Raw genomic sequence first — 18,537 nt, forward strand, 5'->3', positions numbered from 1 at the left:
GGAATAAAAACAGCTCTTACTACACAGCAAAAGTATGTATAGATGTTGATACTTTTTCCTTCACCTCTGTTGGTATAATTGCAGAACTTTTAAGTAGTTCAATAGGGAATTCAGGATTACTGTATACTTTGTTGGGAGAAAAAAAAAATGTGAGATAGTTAATTTGTAGCTTTGTCTGGATAAATTATGTATTCTAATCTTGATACTGATTATTGCAAAATAATCATTGTGCTACAGTGTGCTAAAATACTAGTTGGAAACTAATTGTTGTGAACTTTTTATCTGTACTCGGTGAGATTCCTATGAAATATTAAAAGGCTAAGCAGGGCAAAATTGTTTAGTTAGCAAATTAATGTATAATGCCTAAAATGCAAGCTTCTGCAAAGCTCAACCTTTTGGCTAAAGATTTTAGGTCACCACATTCCATATTTTGATCTCCATGACATTCAGATAACTGGTTGAAATGTTAAAAATTCAGTCAATGCTGAAGTTATTTATACCTACCTCATGCCAAACATCTAGTCTGACATTTTGTACTGAATTGCCAGAATTGATCAGGTGGTTACACTGATACACGTCAGATACACACATGCATGTGCACACATGCACAAACACGTAACAAACAGTGATGGCTTTTCTGCTTTATAATAAGTTTTATTCATTGTAGGAAATTACAAAATCCAGATAATTGTGAATGTAACTGGTTTCTGGCATGAGTTTGCCTTCTTAGGTTTCAGGCAGAAAGTAATTTTATAGTTTTCTGTTAATTTCAGTTTCTGAAACAAAATGCTAGGGTAATCCCATGCTCTTAAGATAATTTTTAGTAAGTACAAATTCTTTTGGTCACTATTAGTTGCGAAAACATGTTCCTTTCAGTAAGTAAATCCCCATCTACTGCATAAATGAAAATTCCAAATTCACATCTTTCTTGGAATGTTCTCATCCCCCATGTGCCAGCCTGCCTCTGAGTGGACAGTGGATCTTGAAGCAAAGGCAGAACTGGATTCTGTATTGCTCCGACTTCTCTCCTAGCCTGCAACTGCTTCTAACACCTACAAAGTTAGGCTAGAAGAGCAAGTGAAAAGAACAAGCTTTTCATTATCTGAATCAATTGCAATCTGGGATCTGGTTTGTGTGTTTGTCAAATGGACAATTTCTAGCTTTTTCTTTCATGGGAAAGGGACTGCTGAGATGTCTTTGATGTAGGTCTGTCTCCCCTGAGGGTGGTTGCTCAGCCGTCTCCTCAGCCCTTCTGGCAGAACTACTTCCGTTGTGCTCTCTTTAGTCCCAGTGGTCATTGTTGTTAGTGTCTCTTATAAAGTGATTACAGACAGCCTCTCTGTTGCTGGGTCCACATTTGGACCCTGGAAAACATTGGCCATTGCGTACTCATCAGCGGAAGTGCAACATTCATCTAGGTCAGCACTTCACAGTTTTTCCTTCCCAGACATGAGAAGTGCCAGCCACGTAACCTTTCCTCCTGACTCCTAACAGGTGAGTCAAATGGCAGTCCCTATGTCCTGCAAATTCTAAGATCACTGATCAAACTCTCTGAGTGTTCTTGTTGAAGTTCCCTTCACCTGAGGCAAAAGGAAGCCACCTCCATGTGCGGAGCACACGAAGTCTCTCAAAATATTTCCTTTTCCCAGCCTCCTAAACACCAGTCTCTTTCATGAGCCATATCTCGATGACAGACCAGTTCTAGCCGAACTCGATTTGGACTACACCTTTTGCAAATCCTGGAGAAGAGGTGCAGCAACTCCTCACGATGCAAGGTTTGTAGAATTGATTGGTTGTTCATTTTAGACTCTAGAGTCTCTTTGAAAATGCTGAACAAAGAAGAAAATTCACATTTAGTATCCAATTGCATAAAGAATAACACAAAAATTACTATCCAAATACAAATGTTACTTATTTTTCATTTTTTTTCTCTCCTTTAATACAAACAAAATTGAATTCATATTGTAGGTAAGGTTATATATATCATTTGTTGTTACTCATTGTTGCTTATGAGGTCATGGGCATTTCTCCACATTGCTAAATATTCATCCAAAATGGAAATATTTAAATAATTGAATAGTATTATTGGGTTTGGTATATGGGGATCAGATCACTTCTTTCTAGTTCGTAATTGCTGGGCTGCATGGAGCCATGCCTTGACCTGTTAAAGAGGATATGTCTACAATCTGAAGTTCCTGAGCATTGACTGAGCTGGGCCAGTGACTGCTGGTTCTCTGCATTGGCTCACTTGGGAAGGAAATGAGTGGTATTTAAGTATAGTTGGGAGAATGAAACGGAAATGTAGGCTATTTCTCTTTTCTTCTGATCCGGAACAAAATTACTTTTGAGCCTCTTTAACAGGTAGATACAGCCATGGGAGTAAGGCGTGGGTAACAGAACGTAGGCAATCTGTCCCATAAAAACCTCCTCGATGATCTCTACTGTCTTGTTTTCTCCATTCATGTTAGAGTTCCAAGCTTAAAGCTGTATTAGATGACTTTGTGTTGAGGATAGTAGAACTTTTTTTTTTTTTACCTTTTTATAGCAGGCTCCTGTTACAGAGCAAATAGGCTCATAGCCCAATGCGCACAGAAATTAATACCTATGGTTCTGGCTTTCCAGAAAAGAAAAGCTGTATTGCTAAAACAGCCAGTTGAAAGGCCATTGTTGAGCTTAAATATGTCTACCCAATTTGAAGTGTGGGCCACATTTTAAGAGATCAGAGGGCAAGAGAAAGGATTTAGGAATGTTGGCTTGGCAGGGTCTGATTGGAGGGCTTCAGATTTGACCATTTACTGTAAGGTATCTTGAGGCAGATTTTACCTCAGATCTTCTGGGCCAACAGACTCCTCACTTCTGAAAAAGTTCTACCATTCAGGCTCCAGTCATGTATCAATCCTCTTGGCTCTGAGGGGAAGAAACATTTATTCCAGGTGTTGTTAGAAGTCAAAGCTTTTGCTATGGCGCATGCCCAGGCTGCATAACACAGTTTTTGGCTCTGTCTTACTGAATGATAATATTTTTTTTTGTATTTGAAAATAACCCAACCCTAAATCAACAGAGATCTCCAAATGAAGAAAGCAACACTTTTGCATCAATTTACCTTTGCACTGCTTCTCAGTAAACTTCGTTTCCTGGAATTCTTATAAATAAGCAGGAATATATTGCGATATATTGGCACTGTGAATTACAAATCATTATAGTTAAGAGAATATTCTAACAATAAAATGTAAAAATAATTGGCCAAGTAAAATAAATGTAGAGTTTTTTTAAACTAAAGTGAAAAAAAAAAAGACATTTATTTAAGAGATTTATATAATGTTAAAAAACCAAGGGTGGCATAAAATATAATTTTGGAATAATAACTTTAAAATTTGAAAGTGACACTTAAAAATAGGTACATTAGCAATATTTGAACTTCAGCCAATCTCTGATGATGATTTTGTAAGTAAACTGTTTTTAAAAATTAAGAAATTTACTTTAAAATAATTTATTTTGTTTGATGTGGAAACTACAAGAATTTTTATTTGAATCCAAATTTAGCCTAGTAGATTGTCATTCAGTTAATTGTAGGAATACATTTGTGAGTTATGGGAGAGTCCTTGGATTAAAATAGAGATTCTGTACTACTGACATACTGACTGAACAATTATAACTCTTGGTTGGGGGTCAGAGATTTAACAAGAAGTGAACATAACTTTATCAACAGTTTAAAGCTAAGTTAAATATTAACAATTTGTATTTTCAAAATTCTTATTGTCTTGCTGATAAAAATTATAGAACTATCAGAATGAATTTTCCGCATCAGTCACAAGAATGACCTTCTGGTGTACAAGACACTTCTTACCATGTAATGCAAGGAAAAAAAAAAGTTCAGGTAACGGGGTTCTCCCTAGAAACCACATAATCTCTGTCACTTCCATTTTCTGTTTGGAAGGAGTTCTTATATATAAATTGCCTGGTATTTCACAATGTGACATTGCCACATCTCATTGGTATGGGCAGCCAAACCTGCTCTGACAGGTGAACAAAGATTCTATACTACCTAGTGACTGAATGAACTAGATTCTATACTACCTAGTGACTGAATGAACTAAATTGTCTCTGTTGAGGGTCAGGGATTGAATGTTGACACGGAGATCTAACCAGAAGTGAACTAACACAGACGTAAAGAAACCAAGAGAGGGTAAAAATGGAAGCTGTGAAACCACAGAAACCATGGGTAAGCAAAAGCCACAAAGGGGAGCAATAGGGGAGAGACAGTAGGTGATCACTGAAAGTATCAGTAGACATAAAAGCAGAAACAGAATAATTGAATCACCGTAATGGAAACTATAGAGCTCTGAGCATTGAACACCTGCTGGTGAGGTGAGAACATGATTACTAGGTAGCTAGAACTGAATACAACCTGGAAAGGATTATATAACTTCATTACGAATGAAGTCATGCAGCCATTGAGACTCTAAAGTTCTTTCTTACTTCTCTGGTGATGTGGAGGTGGCTTTAAAACAATGCCTCATTAGCTGCAATTATGTACACATATCTCTTTTACTCAGAACCCATCTGACAATTCTAACACAAATGGCTAGAATGCTTTTGAGTAGTCGTTTTTTATTTCATGATAAATAACTAATTATACTCATTCATTCTTGATTATAACAAGTCAGAACATTTGTGTTGTTTCAATTGTTTTATTATTATTCTGTCTTGTGAAAATTTTTATATTTCTTTCATAGATGAGATAACAGATATAGAGAGGTTGAATACCTTGCCCAAATATCTCTGGCAAGTAAATGGAGAAGGAGGATAAATGCATGCATGTAAGTGCATATGATTTTTGCAAAAAATGAGAACATACTCCACAATTTGTTCTATAAATTGCTATTTTACCAATTATGTTACATAGTTATACTTGCATGTAAGTATACATGTTCCTTCCTCAGACTTGTTAACTGTTGAATACTATTTCACAGCATTGAAACACTGGAATTTGTTTAACCACTTCTCTATTTATGGCTTATTTATTTCCAGCTTTTTATTCCTGGTGATGTAGCAGGATATCAAGTGATGGCTTATTTATTTGCAGTTTTTCATTCCTAGAAATGTAGCATGATATCAAGTGAGACTTTGCTCATGCCTAGATACAAATCTGAGGACAACAGAGCTAAGTAAGTCACAATCTATGGAAAACTATAGAAATCTGGGACTAGTCGTTCTCTTAAAATGATTTAGAGGTGGCCCAATCCTTCCTTAGAATGAGTACTAAATAGGAGGAGAAAGAAAGAACATTGTAATTGTGAGTTGTCAGCCTGCCAAAGAATACTGAAACTTGTCCTTCATAAATTGGGAGTATGCTCATATGCTTTTGCTTACCCATGGTTTCTGTGATTTCACACCTTCCATTTCGCCCCCTCTCTTGGTGTCTTTGAATCAGCATTAGTTCACTTGCTGTTAGATCTCTATGTCAACATTCAATCCAAGTTGAGTGAGAAAAGTCCAAAAATCCAGAATGATTCTCTGAATTTGAAGATGCCTGAGGAAGGGAAAATCAGCATCCCATTCACAGCTGTCCATCTGCAAACATTCAGATCCTCAAGCCCACTCCTTGCCAGCACCAGCCTTCTTTATAAACCAGGATGGTAAAAAGAGTTTGCCCTGACAAACATACCTGTCAACAGTGGTTGATTTAAAGATGCCAATGGGCCATCCAGGATAAGAAAGAAAGTAACCAATAAAGAGGGATAAGTAAATGCCAATAAGATACAAATATTCTATCAATATTTTGTCTTTTTCAATACTCTACCCTGCCCCATTACCAGAAAAGAAGAATGCAAAGGGGACTTAAAGAGTAGATCATGCCCCTCCACCATCTGAGTACCTCAAGCCATACTTTAACCTGTTCTGAGAGAGGGTAGGACATAGTCTTATAATTGGATTTGAGATACTAGCATTCAATGCGATAATATAACCCCTCATTCAGCTCATCTTTCCCACTGAGAGCAACTACAAACTCCAGACAAAACAAAACAAAAACAACTAGCTAAGTATTCAGTGATTCAGTGGAGTCAAACTTAGATAAACGACAAAAAAGTTGTCAATTTCCCATTTTCTTGCAGTTTTTCCCTGCAGGCTGACCACAGACACAGAGCAGCTCATCACAGGCAGCTAATTTTGCTAAAAACCTAACTTTCTTTCTGGATATAGAAAAAAGGAAAAGGATCCTGGACAACCATGGCCAGCTGTCAGAAAGTGAGGGGAATTCTCGCAGGAGAGAAAAAATGGAGGATGAGATCCCATGATTCTGCGTATGCACACAATCTTAAATTGATCCATAAACCACGTCACTGGGGACAAACTCAAATCACTTCAGCAAAGGCTTAAATGATAGGATGGAGATTTGAACAAGCATCCACAGAAGATGAGAATGAGCTAACAGAATGACTTGAAAAGATGAATTATTAGCTAAAACAAAAGCATCAACATAGAGGAATATAAAAGATCCTGGATTGAACACAACATACTAGCCACAGTGCCATAGTCCAAAATTATCAACATTAAAACAAAATGAAAGTATATGTCATGACAAAGATTTGGAAACAAGTGTTTATAGCCCTTTCATTTACAATACCAAAAAAATTGGAGATAACCCAAACATCTGTCAACGTAAGAACATAAAATCAAAGTATGTTCAATAGAATAATGAAAAAGTCTGTCTGTGCCAAGTGTTGGTAAAGATGTAGAGCAACTGGAACTCTCATATATTGCCGGTGGGAATGTAAAAGAGCCCAGCTACTTTGAAAAACAGCTTGGCAATTTTATAAAAATTTAAACATATGCTTATTATATGTTTATATGAAACCCAAGCATTCCACTACTAGGAATTTATCCAAGAGAGATGAAATCATACGCCTCTATCAATCAATTTTTGTAGATAAATGTTTACAGCTACATTATTTGTAAAAGCTCAAAACTGGAAATAGCCCAAACATCTATCCACAAATAAATGTATCAAAATGTTTTCCATAGAATGAAATACTATTTGGCAATAAAAAGTGAATTCTCAACACATGTAACAACATGGATGAATCACAAAATAATGACGCTAAATGAATTAAGTCAGATACAGAAAGTGCACATAATATATGATCGCATTTACAAGAATTTCTAGAAAATGCAATCTGACCTATGTAGATCAGTAATTGGCAGGGTACAGGAGTGGTGGGAAGATCAGATTGATTGCAAAGAAGAACATGGAAAATTCGGGGGAGTGAAAGAAGTGTGCACTGTCTTGATTGCAGTTATTTCACAAGTGTATCACATATTCCAAAACTTACCCAATTATGTACTTGACATATATAGTTTATTGTACATAAAATATAGTTCAATCAAGTAATATAAAAATGTAGATCTGAGATAAAATTTAGACTGTAATTAACTGGAAAGTTCTGGACATGTCCCGGTTGTAATGAAAGGGACGGCTACTCAGCTGGCGAAAGAAATTGAGTGCAGTGTGATTAGAAGTAGCAAAGAAAAATAATACTGTCTGACGGTTGTAGCACACACAGTTCAAACTGCTACATGCGCTAGGTATCCAGATACTTCACTCATGACCTTCACTCATGTTATATCTTGATAATACTGCCAAATAGCCCTTCCAAACAGTTAAACTAATTTTAAAGTCTGAGAAGATTTGCATTTCTCTGATAGCCAGTGATGGTGAGCATTTTTTCATGTGTTTTTTGGCGGCATCAATGTCTTCTTTTGAGAAGTGTCTGTTCATGTCCTTTGCCCACTTTTTGATGGGGTTGTTTGTTTTTTTCTTGTAAATTTGTTGGAGTTCATTGTAGATTCTGGATATTACCCCTTTGTCAGATGAGTAGGTTGCGAAAATTTTCTCCCATTTTGTAGGTTGCCTGTTCACTCTGATGGTAGTTTCTTTTGCTGTGCAGAAGCTCTTGAGTTTAATTAGATCCCATTTGTCAATTTTGGCTTTTGTTGCCATTGCTTTTAGTGTTTTAGACATGAAGTCCTTGCCCATGCCTATGTCCTGAATGGTAATGCCTAGGTTTTCTTCTAGGGTTTTTATGGTTTTAGGTCTAACATTTAAGTCTTTAATCCATCTTGAATTGATTTTTGTATAAGGTGTAAGGAAGGGATCCAGTTTCAGCTTTCTACATATGGATAGCTAGTTTTCCCAGCACCATTTATTAAATAGGGAATCCTTTCCCCATTTCTTGTTTTTGTCAGGTTTGTCAAAGATCAGATAGTTGTAGATATGTGGCATTATTTCTGACGGCTCTGTTCTGTTCCATTGATCTATATCTCTGTTTTGGTACCAGTACCATGCTGTTTTGGTTACTGTAGCCTTGTAGTATAGTTTGAAGTCAGGTAGTGTGATGCCTCCAGCTTTGTTCTTTTGGCTTAGGATTGACTTGGCGATGCGGGCTCTTTTTTGGTTCCATATGAACTTTAAAGTAGTTTTTTCCAATTCTGTGAAGAAAGTCATTGGTAGTTTGATGGGGATGGCATTGAATCTGTAAATTACCTTGGGAAGGATGGCCATTTTCATGATATTGATTCTTCCTACCCATGAGCATGGAATGTTCTTCCATTTGTTTGTATCCGCTTTTATTTCCTTGAGCAGTGGTTTGTAGTTCTCCTTGAAGAGGTCTTTCATATCCCTTGTAAGTTGGATTCCTAGGTATTTTATTCTCTTTGAAGCAATTGTGAATGGGAGTTCACTCATGATTTGGCTCTCTGTTTGTCTATGAGATACCATCTCACACCAGTTAGAATGGCAATCATTAAAAAGTCAGGAAACAACAGGTGCTGGAGAGGATGTGGAGAAATAGGAACACTTTTACACTGTTGGTGGGACTGTAAACTAGTTCAACCCTTGTGGAAGTCAGTGTGGCGATTCCTCAGGGATCTAGAACTAGAAATTCCATTCGACCCAGCCATCCCATTACTGGGTATATACCCAAAGGACTATAAATCAGGCTGCTATAAAGACACATGCACACGTATGTTTATTGCGGCATTATTCACAATAGCAAAGACTTGGAACCAACCCAAATGTCCAACAATGATAGACTGGATTAAGAAAATGTGGCACATATACACCATGGAATACTATGCAGCCATAAAAAATGATGAGTTCACGTCCTTTGTAGGGACATGGATGAAATTGGAAATCATCATTCTCAGTAAACTATCGCAAGAACAAAAAACCAAACACCGCATATTCTCACTCATAGGTGGGAATTGAACAATGAGAACACATGGACACAGGAAGGGGAACATCACACTCTGGGGACTGTTGTGGGGTGGGGGGAGGGGGGAGGGATAGCATTGGGAGATATACCTAATGCTAGATGACGAGTTGGTGGGTGCAGCGCACCAGCATGGCACATGTATACATATGTAACTTACCTGCACATTGTGCACATGTACCATAAAACCTAAAGTATAATAATAATAATAATAATAATAAAAGAAAAAAAAAAAAAAAGTCTGAGAAGAAATGCTTGTGACTGCTCATTTCCCCCTCTACATCATCATTAATACTAAATAGTTACAATCTCTTTATGGAGCGAGATGATCAATGAAAATCTTAAAATAAAATGCAAGGCAGGAGCCAAAAGGAATAGAGAAATCCAAAACTTGAAAAGGTCATAAGAGAGGGAGAAAAAGTGCAGGAGAGAAGCTTTCCAAAGAGTCAGTGTAAATAATGTCAAATGCTGTAGAGAGGTCAAAGTTTCTATTTTATTTAAGAACACGTAAGCTGTCAATGGTTTGGATGAAAGCAATTTCAGCTATCGTGGTGAGAACAGAAAATTGATTATCATTGTTGAGGGGTAAATGAGGTGAATGAGAGAAAATATAATCAGTTTTACTGTTTTTTGTTTCTGGAGGATTTTTTTTAAAGAATTTTACTGTGAAGGGAGAAGATAGTCATTATAGTATAAATGTTATTTTTTTGTTTATTTAAATTTTTGGAAGCGGTTTTACATTGCAGATGACAGATACTTGAGTATGTTAAAACATTCGTGAGAAACTTAATGACAAGGTCATTTTTGTGAGAGGAAATAAGAGAAATTTGATGTAATGAGATTCCAAGTGAATGAGATTCAATATGATTATATGTATAATGTTAGGATAAAGGTGTTGCCATTTTAGTATTTGAGAGGAAGGCAAGCATTTATGTAAATGCAATAAATTTGGTAGATCTGGAATTCTGATGCTCCTTATGAATGGATCTTTTCTCTGAGAATTATCAGGCTATTGTAGGTACTGGATATTGTGAGGTTGAAAAAAAAGATTCTTGAGAATGGGAGAAAGAAACAATTTGACTTGGCAAGTATGAAAATTCAGCTCAGCACTGCTAGGGGTTTCAATAATCAGAGAGGATATCCCCAGTCCAGGTATCTGGAAATAACCACAGGGTTTATCTGATTCCTTCTAAAGCTACCATAGGATTTATTATCTTTTAATCTGACTAAGGAATACAAAACATTTAAATGTAATGACATGGCAAATTTATGGCATCTATACTCGTAAGTACAAATAAAATATACTTTCTTTTATTTCCTATGATGGAACTAAACTTTTCCTTCAAATATTCCATTTTAATTACTAGGACAAATAAGAGAAAAATATTTTAAATTTGCCAATTACTGGTATCAGAGTCTTGGGTATAAATAATCTAATTTAAATGGCTTTTTAGATACTTCTTAGTCATGTTCTTTTTTACATCCTTGCCCTTCAGCTTTCCTTCACTTCTTCATTCCTTTCCAAAAATTTGTCTGAGCATATAGGTGATTTTTATGGCAGTAACATATGTTGTTCAGTCATCCAATTGATAATACCCAATACCCGGGGGTGTGAACAGACTCAGTTGCCCTTTTGAATCACTGTACTGGCACACAACACTGTAGTCTTGGTCCTTTTATTCGGTTAAAAAGTACCTACATATCACTGAAACCCAGTTGCTATGATTTCATCTTCTTTGCAGCACTGACAAGGCACACATGAATTTTTGGACACAATCTAGATAACTCACTACTCATGGGAGTCTTTCTTGGGTTAATCTAACTGGGACGTTCCTTCTGCCAATGTAGTGCTATCCTCCTCCCTCAGTAATGAGTAGGACACCCATGTGGATGCAGCCTCCTCTTAGCATCCTGCTGTCTCCCTCAGGCAAGGCCAGAAGAAGCAGGCCACTAGCCCGCTGTTCTTGGAATCCTCCATGCCCATTTTGATATTATCTAGTTAAGATTGGCACCAGGGCAGGGCAATAGGTACAGGTAGATGAGGATGTCTACAACAGGTAGAGATAGATGAGGATGTCAAATAAATTAATTTAAGATCTAAAATACTGCTTGCTCCGCTTATTTTTATTTTCTATAAACTTTAATACTAAATTTTACATAATAAAACATAAAGACTACATGAGGTATTAGAAAAATGAACTTTCAATTATTTGTCAGTAAGTAGCAGGTAACATTATTTAGTCCAATAAAGATATTTAGAAACTAGTATCTTTCTTGGTTCACTGTAGATTCCTCTTCTTCCACTTTAGTTATTCCTATCCTTTGTCTCACAGGTTTTGACCCAGTGCTCACATTTGCCAACATATCTTTATCCCCAGCCTGTACTTTTAATTAGAATCTTAGTACTGTCTTGTTAAGCAGACTGTCCCATCCAGCATAATATTCAAAATACTATCTGCTTTCACTGATAGCGCAAGAACGGCTGTAAAACCTTTCAGCTCCTCTCTCTTGATCTTTCTCTCTAATTTGTGAACTTCATTTTCATAATCAAATACATCTTCAAATACAAATATTCTGTTTTTATGGTGACTTTAAATGATCCTAGGCTGGAGATAGTTTTTGTTTGGATTCAAACTCACAGTAAATTCTCCCATTAGTTAAATATTGAAGGAATTGATGGTGCTGTACATTATCTCTCAATCACGATTTCAGCCAGGTAAGGCATGTTACCATCTAACCATTTCACTCTGCCATGGATGTTTGTCCCATATTTGCCTACTCAGCATCCACCCCTGCTTTCTATATCTGTGAGTCATAGTTTAGGACATGACTCCAAGTACATCCACTGAGAGGAGCCACTTATGCCCTGTTCCCACCATATGACACCTAGGGCATAAGCATGGGAGTTGGGATGCTGAATCTGGCCTGAGTGGAGGAAAGAATAACGGAGCAAATATGCACTCACAGTGGCTGGCCTAAGCAGTGTGGTATCCACCACCAATGGTGCTCAATGCTAGCAGCTGTGGATTACTGCCAAATCGTGGTTTTTAGTTTTCAATTTTCTGTATTTAAATCTTAAATCTAAAAAAAATTAAGTTCTCTTACACAAAATTCTTTCCATATATTCATATTTGCTCCTCATTCTTTTTCTTTTTTTAGATATTTAGATTGTTTTTATTGCTTCTTTTTTTTATGATATTTTAAGTTCTGGGGTAGAGTACATGTGCAGAACGTGGAGTTTTGTTACATAGGTATATATGTGCTACAGTGCTTTGTTGCACCCATCAACCCATAACCTACATTAGGTATTTCTCCTAATGTTATCCCTCCCCTAGCCCCCCACCCCCCGACAGGCCCTGGTGTGTGATGTTCCCCTCCCAATGTCTATGTGTTCTCACTGATCAACTTCTACTTATGAGTGAGAAACATGTGGTGTTTGGTTTTCTGTTCTTGTGAAAGTTTGCTGAGAAATATGGTTTATAGCTTCATCCATGTCCCTGCAAAAGTCATGAACTCATTCTTTTTTATGGCTACATAGTATTTCATTGTGTATATGTGCCACATTTTCTTTATCCAGTCTATTATTGATGGACGTTTGGGTAGGTTGCAAGTCTTTGCTATTGTGAATAGTGCTGCAGTATACACACATGTGCATGTGTCTTTATAGTAGAATTATTTATAATCCTTTGGGTATATACCCAGTAATGGGATTGCTGGATCAAATGGTATTTCTAGTTCTAGATCCTTGAGGAATCGCCACACTGTCTTCCACAATGGTTGAACTAGTTTACACTCCTACCAACGGTGTAAAAGCATTCCTATTTCTCCACATCATCTCCAGCATCTGTTGTTTCCTGACTTTTGAATGATGGCCATTCTAACTGGCATGAGATGGTATCTCATTGTGGTTTCGATTTGCATTTCTCTAATGACCAGTGATGATGAGCATTTTTTCATATGTCTGTTGGCTGCATAAATGTCTACTTTTGAGAAGTGTCTGTTCATATCCTTTGCCCAATTTTTGATGGTTTTTTTCGTATAAATTTGTTTAAGTTCTTTGTAGATTCTGGATATTAGCCCTTTGTCAGGTGATAGATTGCAAACATTTTCTCCAATTCTGTAGGTTGCCTTTTCACTCTGCTGATAGTTTATTTTGCTGTGCAGAAGTTCTTTAGTATAATTAGACCCCATTTGTCAATTTTGGCTTTTGTTGCCAAAATTGGTACTTTAGAAATGAAGTCTTTGCCTAGGCCTACAAACTGAATGGTATGGCCCAGGTTTTCTTCTAGGATTTTTATGGTCCTAGGTCTTACGTTTAAGTCTTTGATCCATCTTGAGTTGATTTTTGCATAAGGTGTAAGGAAGGTGTCCAGTTTCAGTTTTCTGCATATGGCTAGCCAGTTTACCCAACATTTATTAAATAGGGAATCTTTTCCCCATTGCTTTTTTGTGTCAGGTTTGTCAAAGATCAGATGGTTGTAGATGTGTGGTGTTATTTCTGAGGCCTCTGCTTGGTTCCACTGGTCTATATATCTGTTTTGGTACTAGTAGCGTGCTGTTTTGTTTCTGTAGCCTTGTAGTATAGTTTGAAGTCAGGTAGCGTGATGCCTCCAGCTTTGTTCTTCTTGCCCAGGATTGTCTTGGCTATGCGGGCTCTTTTTTGGTTCCATATGAAGTTTAAAGTAGTTTTTCCAATTCTGTGAAGAAAGTCATTGGTAGCTTGATGGGGATTATATTGAATCTATGAATTACTTTGAGCAGTATGGCCATTTTCAAGATATTGATTCTTCCTATCCATGAGCATGGAATATTTTTCCATTTGTTTGTTTCCTCTCTTATTTCTTTGAGCAGTGGTTTGTAGTTCTCCTTGTAGAGGTCCTTCACATCCTTTGTAAGTTGTATTCCTAGGTATTTTATTCTCTTAGTAGCAATTGTGAATGGGAGTTCACTCATGATTTGGCTCTCTGTCTATTATTAGTGTATAGGAATGCTTGTGATTTCTGCACGTTGATTTTGTATCCTGAGACTCTACTGAAGTTGCTTATCAGCTTAAGGAGATTTTGGGCTGAGATGATGTGATTTTCTAAATACACAATCATGTCATCTGCAGAGACAATTTGACTTCCTCTCTTCCTATTTGAATACCTTTTATTTATTTCTCTTGCCTGATTGCCCTGGCCAGAACTTCCAATACTATGTTGAATACGAGTGGTGAGAGAGGGCATCCTTGTCTTGTGCCGGTTTTCCAAGGGAATGCTTCCAGCTTTTGCCCATTCAGTATGATATTGGCTGTGGGTTTGTCATAAATAACTCTTATTATTTTAAGATATGTTCCATCAATACCTAGTTTATTGAGAATTGTTAGCATGAAGGGGTGTTGAATTTTGTCAAAGGGCTTTTCTCCATCTATTGAGATAATCATGTGGTTTTTGTGATTGGTTCTGTTTATGTGATGGATTACATTTATTGATTGCATATGTTGAACCAGCCCTGCATCCCATTTTGTTGGAGCATACACTTAGGGTTGAACTTCCTCATTCTCTGTCCTAAATAAAGTCAGTTCCTTTGGGGTGAGCTGCAGTGCATTCTGTTCCTGTATTCCTTCCCCAAGGAAAAATTCTGATTTATTGCTTCAGAGTTATGATCAAGACAATGACCAGATCCTCTTGGAGTTACATACCTGTTTTATGAGCAGAGTTTTGAGCATAATCCTCTCATATTCCCAGCTTGCCTCTCCTCTGTGGAACCTCCATATTATGACAGAGTTGGGTCAATGGCTATTGCAGTATTGGTGTTCTTGGTCTGTGATGCCTGGAGTTAGAGCCTCTGCTCTAAGGATGGGTGCCAGGTGGAAGATTGGGGCTTGAGATATCTTGGCTAAACTCATTTGGAATTTAGCCTCTGCAAAATGGAGCTCAAAGAGATGAAAAATGATGGCAATCTGCATTTTCTGGTGAGATATAGTAGCCATTGATGGGGAGCTTGGACAAAAAGAATTCCTGTCTTCTTGTCCACACCTGCCTAGTGGAAAGTCTATCATGCTGAGGTGGAGGGGTGGGGGCAGAAGGATTAGGCTGTAACTCAAGTCTGACAGACTAGCTGTTCTTACAGAGATTTAGTAAATTTCCATGACTAAATGTTTCTTGGTTTGCTCTATTCCCTTGTGGCAATTTTCAGGGACTTTGAATGTTTCTTTGTGTTTTTTAAGTAATTTTCACCACTTAATGGTTTTGCACTGGGAATAAGTTAAATTACTATTTATAATGTATATTAAATTTCTATTTCTAGTCTAACAGTGTCATTGAAAGCCTTTTTTATATTTTCATGCACATAACAAATCTATTTATCTGTGGAAGGCCAGATTATATGAAGAAAATATTTTCTGGTATTACTTCCAAAATGTATATACTTCTTTTTATGATTTAGATTTTTTTATTGTTTAACATCCCCATTGTGTGAAAGGCTTTTAGAGGCATATTGAATTATGTGTTACATATCATAACATTCTAATTCTGAAGAATGGAATTTTTGGCAGTAACTTACCAAAAGATTATAGCTCAGAAATTTCTAGGATAAATGTCCATTGCTCTATCTCTTTTGTGTAAAATGGAGATAACTGTTCAGTGTTGTTTTGAGGATTAAATTAATATATGCAAAATAGTTAAAAAGAGTACCTGGCACATGGTATGCACCCAGTAAATGTTGACAATTGTTGCTGTGATTATTGTAGTTGTTATTCTTGTGAATGAAGATGGCTTGGTGGTGAAACATAGGTTTAACAATAAAACATTTTTGCCAGTATAGATCTGGATTTAAAAATATAAGGAAAGTTTCATTTTCTTTTTACTCTAAACATTAGTAAGTTTTCTGAGAGGGTAGAGATATAAAATTAGCATTGGCTCATATTCAATCTTTCACAAAGAACAATTATTGATACACTCACCCTCTGATTTAAAAGCTCACTGAAATTCAAAGGAATGTAGTAATTTATTTGATTCCAGTTCACATCATGAAGCCATCTTTTGAGAAATGCTATTGCTTAGCTTTGGAGCTGAATAGAGATTCTTTTTGAATTCCACTTCATCTATGTTTCTAATCTGTTTTCTATACTGATCTCTTTGAGATTAAACAATCTTAAATCAAAGCTTTATTTGTTTGAGCTATAGAATGTGCTGCAATTATTTAAAAATCACAGGCTTCTTCTGTACTCAGCAGCTGGTACAGATTTTGAGAAAAAGAAGTCATGAGTACAAAGGGACAACACAGACATCAAATATGATGATACATTTGGCTTATTCACTACCTTGATATTAAATTTCCAAGAACTTAACTTATATGAAGTATAATATTTGTACTTTTTTCCAAAAAATTATTCCAATACGAGCTCAAGAATATTGGTTGAAATTGAGTACTATAATATTGAAATTATTATTAGCATATGTGAAACTAATATAAACCTTTATCATTTTTCATCAGGTAGTTCAATAGGATGTTGGAAAAGAAGACTTCCACTCTAATGGATGAAAAAATGATCATCTGTTTACATCATTCTGATTTCTTTTGATTGCTTCACAGGCCACTATAAAGATTTGCTCTCACCCTAATATTTAAAATTTTCTACTTTTTTTCCCACTTTTCTCTCACATAAATTAGGTGTTTCATTCTTTTTCCTACTTATTATTTTATTTACAACATTCTGTGTTGAGCACAGAAAGGGGAAGTGTATAGCCCTGTTCTCTGTTTTTAATGCTCTGTATATTTTTGCTTCCTTTCCTTTGGAATCAGTATTTCATTATCCTTAAAAGGAGATGCCATTTTTCTCAATCTTTCCTTAAAATCTAACTTCTTTACCAAGTCATTTCTGTTCCTTATAGAATAGTGAATGTGACTGTTCGTAGTGTATTGATTGGTCCCTTTACATCAGCATTATAACTTTTAGGTATTAGTTTACTTTCATGTGATTGTTATTTCATATATCATTGTGAACATATTTTTTTCCAAAAATAAAATACATATTGACCTAAAAGAAATTTCATCTAAAAGAAAACCTGCCTAATGTGCTACATTTTGATATTTCAGAGGAATTACTTTTAGTCTAATTCTTATAATCTATAATCCCTTTTTATATAGTGGTTTATACATGAGTTTGTGAACTGATTGATTGTAACTGGTATGGGACGTAAGGCGCTCACAAAAATATGTAAATTAATTATGTTTTTTTTTGTAGAAAGACATTTTCTATGAAAGATACAGTGTATTTATTTCCATTCTAGAATAAGCTCTCTATCACCTAAAAGACTGGTAACAGTCTGTAGGCTGGCACTGGTTCACAGACCCCATTTTGAGGTCTATAACATTGCTATAGAGAATTCTAATACTCTCTTTAAACCCATGTATGTGAGAAAAAACTTTATATTGCCTGTGCCTATAGAAAAAATTATAAATTTACTTTCTGTGGGTATTTTTTGGCATTCTTAAAATTACAAAATGTGTTGATTTTGTCAACTACAAGTGTACTGATTATAAAAGTGTTCTTTTCTTTCATAGAAATAAACATGGCTTTATGGTTGAGAAATTGTATCTTCAGGATACAGCCTAGAAAACAGAAATATGCTGGGAGAGCAGCCAAGATGGCTGAATAGGAACAGCTCCGGTCTACAGCTCCCAGCATGAGTGACACAAAAGAGGGGTGATTTCTGCATTTCCAACTGAGGTACTGGGTTCATCTCACTAGGGAGTGCCAGACAGTGGGTGCAGCGCACCATGCATGAGCCAAAGCAGGGCGAGGCATCGCCTCACTTGGGAAGCACAAGGGATCAGGGAGTTCCCTTTCCTAGTCAAAGAAAGGGGTGACAGACAGCACCTGGAAAATCGGGTCACTCCCACCCTAATACTGCGCTTTTCCAATGGGCTTAAAAAACGGCGCTCCAGGAGATTATATCCTGCACCTGGTTCAGAGGGTCCTACACCCACGGAGTCTCACTGATTGCTAGCACAGCAGTCTGAGATCAAACTGCAAGGTGGCAGCGAGGCTGGGGGAGGGGCACCCACCATTGCCCAGGCTTGTTTAGGTAAACAAAGCAGCAGGGAAGCTCGAACTGGGTGGAGCCCATCACAGCTCAAGGAGGCCTGCCTGCCTCTGTAGGCTCCACCTCTAGCGGCAGGGCACAGACAAACAAAAAGACAGCAGTAACCTCTGCAGACTTAAATGTCCCTGTCTGACAGCTTTGAAGAGAGCAATGGTTCTCCCAGCAAGCAGCTGGAG

General features: G+C 36.8%; 1 long non-coding RNA gene across 1 annotated transcript in view; it reads left to right on the top strand.

Annotated features, from left to right (window-relative positions):
• The window catches only part of LOC103892347 (uncharacterized), a 30,564-nt gene extending 13,245 nt beyond the window's left edge, over positions 1-17,319 (top strand). The window contains exons 2-3 of the long non-coding RNA XR_656579.4: positions 3,781-3,877; positions 16,749-17,319. This is a non-coding gene — a long non-coding RNA (uncharacterized LOC103892347). The remainder of the gene's footprint in view (positions 1-3,780; positions 3,878-16,748) is intronic.
• The last annotated feature ends 1,218 nt before the right edge of the window (positions 17,320-18,537 follow it).

This window comes from Pongo abelii, chromosome 15 (genome assembly GCF_028885655.2).
Source record: "Pongo abelii isolate AG06213 chromosome 15, NHGRI_mPonAbe1-v2.0_pri, whole genome shotgun sequence".
Taxonomy (NCBI): domain Eukaryota; kingdom Metazoa; phylum Chordata; class Mammalia; order Primates; family Hominidae; genus Pongo; species Pongo abelii.